Below are 7,375 nucleotides of genomic sequence, written 5' to 3'. Positions count from 1 at the left end.
CACCACCAGACAGTGCTTCTTACCCTCTGATGGGCTAAGCTCAATGAAATCCAGCATTAGGTGCTCAAATGGCCTGGTGGGAGGTGGATGTGCTCCGGGTCCTGTAACCTTTACTGGTCTACCAGAATTTTGCATAATGCAGATTAGGCATGCTTCACAGTGCTTTTGAGCTGTTACTGTGAACCCCCTTGTGAACCACTCCTGATTAATAGACTCTAATGGCGCATTTCCACTGCAGCGGGTAGCCCCGTTTAAGCGTCCTGAACCGTCCTCAAGCGGCCAGGCCAGTTTTTGGTGGCATTTCCATATAGCCTAGTACCGGCCCCATAAAATCGTGGTTCTATCAGACCAGGCCAGGGCTGTGACGTCAACACTCGACTGCTGATTGGTCAGAGAGAATCGTCACAAGATCGCGAGCGAGATCATCCCTCGCGTCACATATATATCAAGAAGCAAGCTTGCAGCATTTTGTAAACGGAGGAGCTACAAAAATGGCAACGTCGAAGAAAAGCACACCGTGGTCGACCGAGGAGGTGACGACGTTCCCACATCTCATTGGGGATGATAAAATCCAGTGGGAGCTCGACGGAACAACGCGAAATGTGGAAGTGTTCCAGGATGTCTCTGCACAGATGTCCGAGCGCGGATTTTCGAGGACTTTCCTGCGATGTAGGGAAAACGGCAACGGCTTTACTGGAGTCCCTGCAAGGTACGCTCACTTCTAACAAAGAAGTCTCTTTTATCCTTACATTAATGTTCGGCAACCCATGCTTTTATGGAGCCCCGAAGAGCTACATAGCTAGCTAAGGCAGATAGCCTAGGCAGATAGCCTTAGCTAGAGCTATTGTTTGCTAACACCATATGTGCCATTGTTTACGTTCAGTTTTTCTTTTCTATAGTTGTTGTTGCTATTTAGTATTGTGCTGCAGTAGTTTGTGGAATTAACAAGTCATGTTGCTGTTCTAGATGATTACATTGGGACTCGTGAGGAGGAACATTCCCGAACAACGGGTGATGGCAGTGTTCCGTCCACATCGTCATTGAATCCAGAACGGACCCCAGCCGAAGAATCGACACCACCTCAACCACCAACACCGAGTGCCATCACGACACCGCAGCGTGTGGTTCTAGGTAAGAAATAGAAATGGCAAAACGACTGGAATTGTGTTTTGTTTTTTTAAACCTTGGATCATCCATCGTCAGTAATTAAAATAAGCTATACCACTGTGTGGAAATGCTCTGTTACAAGTAAAGTCTTAGCTAGTAAGCAGCTAGTACAGTTGTGTGTGACATCCTATCATATACATATATTTATATTCATTATCAACAGGCTGGACATAATGTAATTCACTTTCACAATCATTGTAAACATCTAGGGCCAGAACTTTCTTTAGTTCACCTTACTGTTGTTCTGTTTATACATGTTATTCTTATATCCTTGTGTGAACTGTACCTGTCCTGTGTGTTTTCCTTATTGCTAATTATTATCTTATTGTCACCCAGGCAAGAGGAAACGAGGAGGAGAGGATCGGGCCCAGCAGGAACGGCACCATGACTGGGCAGCCGACGTGGCCCGTCTCCTCCCTGATACTTCAAAAAACCTTAATAGTTATTGTACATATTATATATTTTGTATCTAGTTAATTTTTAAATGCAACATTTGTACTTCCTTGTTTATTTATTTTCTTTAAAATGTTCATTTTATATTTACAATTCCATGTATATTTATGCTGGCTGCAATACAGTTTTACATTTTTTATTTGTATTGTTTAATGGCATGCCTTTTTGATACAACATTTGTATTTTTATACTGCCATCAATAAAGTACTTCTTTGACTTATCTTATCTCTTGTTGATAATGAATGGCACCCAACATAACAAAATCATAAACATACATGAATTTATAAAGCAATAACAAACACCATCAGTTAGGAAAAAGCCCCTTAGTTTTAAGAGATTTAAAGCAAGAAATTGAGTTTGCTAGCTTGAGGTCCTCTAAAACATTATTACATGTTTATTTTGTAATGGTATTAAGAATACATAATACATGTAGAAATTGCTCAATTGTAATACCCTCGTTCTACTAGACTCAAACAACACATTCCTTATATATTTCAAAGACGAGAGAACAAAATAAACCTATAACCCAGGGATCACCAACTACATTTGTCCAAGGGCCGAAATGTAACCAATAGACACTATCGCGGGCCAGCGATTTTTATATAGCGCAGAATTTTATAAATAGTATTCAGATTACTTTTGGAATACTTTCTTTTTCCATAACAGATGGGTATGTTTTGGTGAACAGGAGACACTTCTTTTACTGTTTTCATGGCTTATCAAGAACTCAAACACAACATCTTGGTGTCATTCTGGACAGCTCATCTGCACCCCACATACAACATTACCCGGACTGCATTCTTTGTACCGTCTTAAAACCTTTCCTTGGAATATGTTATGCATTGTAAGGTGTCCTTGGTGCTTTGAAAGGCGCCCCTAAATCGAATGAATTATCATTATTATTTATTATCTGAAACGATGTAATAACTTTTAAAACTGTTTCCAGTCACTTGCCCCATGCATTCAGCAGCAGCAGGCCGTTCACTTTGATTTCATCCCGTTATGAAATGTCATCATTTCGACAATAAAGAAATGATACATAAACGTTATCTTGCACATTTTATCTAACCATCTCCGTTTCTAACTTTCAATATATTTTAAAAGAGATCTCTCTCTCATCTGCGTGCGGGGGCGGGGCCTCACAGACACGCTGCATTTCTCTCTCTCATCTGCGTGCGGGGGCGGGGCCTCACCGACACGCTGCATCTCTCTCTCTCATCTGCGTGCGGGGGCGGGGCCTCACAGACACGCTGCATCTCTCTCTCTCATCTGCATGCGGGGGCGGGGCCTCACAGACACGCTGCATCTCTCTCTCGCTCACAGACATGCTGCAGCGCTGTGCAGTGTGCACACAGTTCTGCCGGTAATGAATATTACATTTTGTGAGGAAACTTTTCCACCAATAATTCCAATAAGTATTCCAAAATGTATTCACTTCAGCAGTTTACGGTGTAATCAGATTACTCGTTTTTCAAATGTAACGCCAGCTGAATACAGTTAGCCTACTTGATTTTTGTATTCTGATTACGTAACGCCGTTATGTTTTCCGTTACAACCCAACCCTGCTTCTCGGCTACTGTCCCGCAGCTCCAGCCTCTCTGTTGGACTCTGTCGCAGCGGGGCTACTGCTGTGGTGCGGAGCGCATTAACCAGACTCTTCACAACGAAGGATCACTTCTTCTTCTTCAGGGGAGGGAAGGTTTCGCAGTACGCAGTCTACTGTACCGCAGCTGCTGCCTCTCTGTTGGACTCCGGTACTGCACCTTACTCACGAGACGTTGTAAACAAAGAAATGGGTGGGGGGCGAATGCAGTAACCACTCCGCCAACGCCACAGTCACCCCCGTTGTGCGGGCCAGATGAGAATGTCTGGCGGGCCGGATGTGGCCCGCGGGCCGCCAGTTGGTGGTCACTGCTATAACCCATTCAAGCGAGCTTTTAACATGTCTAGAAGAAAGATTGAGGTTATATTTAATATATTATTTTATGTTGTGGATACTTTAGTTTCCATCCATGTTTACAATTGTCCACACTATTTTACACTTGCATTTATGAATATAGTTTTGCTGTGTTTTACACTTTAGTATTTATGTTTATAGTTAGCTTTGATATTTGCTTAATTGATTAGAAAGATTTTCTTTTCATGATCTGATATTTCCTCAAATGTTATTATGGGGCAGTACTTACTGGTGCTTGAATTTCAAATATTCAATTCAGATCATATTTCTTTAAAACATTTGACAAACACATGTATATGAAAAAAAAAGGATTTATTTATGTTCAATACAATGAATACAATACAATGCTTGCTGTGATCACTTTCCTTCTTGCTGTGATAACAAGCCACACACCAAGAAACAAGTAAACGATCGCTTCCACATCCTCCATTGTTGTGTGTGTTTTGTGAGTTGTGTCGCATTGAAGATGACGCCACTGCAGTTTTACCCAGCGTCGCTCCGACCAAAAAGCTGATCGCCCCGCCTACACTGCGTTGCTACCCCAGGTCCTAAACTGTAATGGAAATGCGCCACGGCCTCGGCCGGCCAGCGAGGCAGCCCGAGGCCTGAGCGAGGACGCTTAGGGACGCTTAAACGGGGCTACCCCGTTGCAGTGGAAATGCGCCATTACATCCCTCCTTTTGACACATGATCCCACCCATGTGTCAACTTAGCGAAATGAGGGAAAAAATGTCTGGGAAGACATGGATTAGAATTTGGGCCAACCCAGGTGCTGGAGGTTGGGTCAAAAGCAGCCCCAGCAGCCTTCCATTGAGCCTTCTCAACTGGCGTAGCTAGCTGCTGCATGGAAGTCAGTGATGACATTTTGTCAGTGAAGGAGGAGACAGGGATTTTAACAAATGAGTGTGCGTGAGGTGCGAGAGGAATCAGGGCAGCTGCCTTTGCGGCTGAGTCAGCAGACGCATTTCCTAGGGAAACTGGGTCTGTACTGCTTGCGTGTGCGGCACATTTACAGACTGCAACCTCAGATGGGAGCAGAATGGCGTCTAGTAAGCCTGCAACCAGTACATGGTTAAGTACTGGTTTGCCATCAGATTTCAGAAATTGTCTACACTTCCAAATAGCCCCAAAATCGTGTACTACCCCGAAAGCATATCGTGAGTCAGTGTAAATAGTCACGGTTTTGCCTTCTGCAAACGTGCAGGCTTCAGTTAGTGCGATGAGCTCTGCTGCCTGTGCTGATAGGTGACATGGAAGCGGTCCAGAACGGAGTACAGCAGAATCTGAAACAACAGAAAAACCCACCCGATTAGTGCCCCCTTGGTCGCGAGAGGCAGACCCATCAACATACAAAATGAGGTCAGCGTTGGTCAGAGGAACGTCTTTTAAGTCCGGTCTAGGTGTGCACACAATGGAAAGTACGGCAACACAGTCGTGTTCCTCACCGTCTTCAGGCAAAGGCATAAGAGACGCTGGATTCAGAGTGTTACATCGCTTGACATAAACATTAGGCATGTCTAACAGGCAGTGTGATACCTGAGGTAACGTGCAGCAGAGAGGTGTGATGTTCTCTGTTCAAGGAGGATGAGTGAAACAGCATGTGGAACTAACAGGGTCAAAGGTGCATATCCCACAATGTCACGTGAGGAGTTGAGCGCTTTCTCAGCAGCAGCCACTGCACGTAGACATTTAGGAAGGCCAGCAGCTACAGGATCTAGCTTGGAGGAGAAATAGGCCACAGGCCTCTGTTTTCCTCCATCCACTGCCTGAGTGAAAGGTTTAGTGTGATCAGGTAGACTTAGAGTCGGTGGGGATTGGAGAGCCAGCTTCATATTAATGAAGGCTTCGTCGGGTTCCGGTGTCCATATAAGATGATCTGTAGGTTTCAAACCAGTGACGTATGTGATAGTACGCAGTGGTAACTCGATTGGAGAATAGTTTGGAATGAATGACCTGCAGTATGAACAAAAACCCAAACATGACATCATCTGTCGCTTAGTGACAGGTTTTGGCAGAGCAGCCAATGATGCAATACGCGTTTTCCCCTCTCCTGAAATGACATGACCCAAGAATGTAACTGTTCTTTGTACATATTGGAGTTTAGACAAACTGGCCTTATGGCCTTCGGCTGCGAGGTGCATTAACAAAGCAATAGTATCAGTCTCACACTGTTCTGCTGTAGGTGCGCAAATCATGAGGTCATCAACATACTGGATCAGAGCAGTGCCTTTAGAAACTTGGAGAGAGACCAAACTTGTACACAATGCCTGGTTGTACACAGTAGGTGATTCACAATAACCTTGACACAGGCGTGTAAAAGTGTAAGGTTTACCGTCATATTCAAATGCAAACCAGAATTGGCTGTCTTTGTGTACAGGGACACTGAAAAATGCATTTGAGAGGTCGATGACAGAAAAAAATGCTGCAGAGGCTGGAACTTGGGAAAGAATCAGATACGGATTTGGGACCAGCGGTGCCCGAGCGTGAACCGCTGCGTTGACAGCTCGCAAATCCTGGACAAATCTCCACTCGTCAGGAGGTTTGTCTCTGATCTTTTTGACAGGAAACACTGGAGTGCGGACCGGGGAATCGTTACACGGAATAATGACCCCTTGTTTAAGCAGAGAGGTAAACACTGGCCGAATGCCATCAACAGCTTCACGTTTCAATGGATACTGGGGTTGATTTGGACGGTACGTGGATTTAGGAGTGATAACCACCGGCTCCGCAGAGCGGATTAAACCTACGTCATATTTGTGAGCTGCCCACAGTGTTTGAGGCACTGTTTTTAGCGCGTCAGGGAGCTCAGAAATATGACTGAAAAATGAGAACTCCGGGCCAGATGGGCCAGCAACGGGGTTAACATAGTCATCATTACCTGTCAGAGTCAGAGAACGCAGTACATGCACTGAGCAGTCAATGTTGTACTTAAACACGTCATGTGATGGGGAATACTCAATCAATGAGTCGTCTGTGATAGTCCAATCAGTACTAGATTCCCAGTCTTTAACGATTGGACCCAAATCCCTCCATTTCTCAGTGGGCCCCCTGGCTAATGAAATGTGTGGGACCGCCCCTGGGATTTGATACAGCTGGTTTTGTGTGTGTGTTAGTCTAACAGAGATAGCGCTACACAGCGAATTCCAATACATTGTTTTAAGCATGATCTCATCATTCAAACATTGCAAAAAACTCTCATCATAGTATCTACATGCATCATTATCAACCACGTTCGCAGTACAATGCATATGAGAAGCCTCCATGAACACAGCAGGTGGAAAAACACGTTGATGAGTCAAACGCAACAACTCCTTGTTAACAGCCATTGGTACACAATTAGTAATTCTTTATCATCAAATGTGGGGTTTTGAACCATCAATGTAGTTGGTCGTCGGACTTTGAGTCCCTCATTTGTAGAAATGAGGTCGAAGCCGAACCGGAGAATCAGATCTCGTCCCAGTAAATGTATTGGGCAGACAGATGATAACAGGAAACTGTGTTTGATTGTTGTTGGAAATGGATGGTTGTCATCACCGTTATCTTTACACTGAAGTGGTATCGAAAACTTCTCCTTCACCGTTACCCCCCCTGCTCCTATCGAGTGAATGAATCTTCCACTAAATTTGCAATCTGGCACATCTGCCCTTTTTAGCACAGAGTGCGTAGCCCCGGAATCAACCAGAAATTTAATATTAACCCCCATTATAGCTAGAGTCAGTGTGGGAAATTTCTCAAATGCTTTTTCCGTGTCATATTTCAAATATGTACCCTCTTTAATTACAGACATTTTCTCTAATT

General features: G+C 44.3%; 1 long non-coding RNA gene across 1 annotated transcript; it reads left to right on the top strand.

Annotated features, from left to right (window-relative positions):
- Positions 1-619: 619 nt before the first annotated feature.
- LOC139435284 (uncharacterized) lies at positions 620-1,650 on the top strand. Its single transcript, XR_011644565.1, has 3 exons — positions 620-709; positions 967-1,131; positions 1,504-1,650. It is a non-coding gene; the product is annotated as an uncharacterized lncRNA (long non-coding RNA).
- The last annotated feature ends 5,725 nt before the right edge of the window (positions 1,651-7,375 follow it).

The sequence above is a fragment of the Pseudochaenichthys georgianus genome, chromosome 15 (assembly GCF_902827115.2).
Source record: "Pseudochaenichthys georgianus chromosome 15, fPseGeo1.2, whole genome shotgun sequence".
Taxonomy (NCBI): Eukaryota; Metazoa; Chordata; class Actinopteri; order Perciformes; family Channichthyidae; genus Pseudochaenichthys; species Pseudochaenichthys georgianus.
This window is presented reverse-complemented; position numbering and strand designations above follow the sequence as displayed.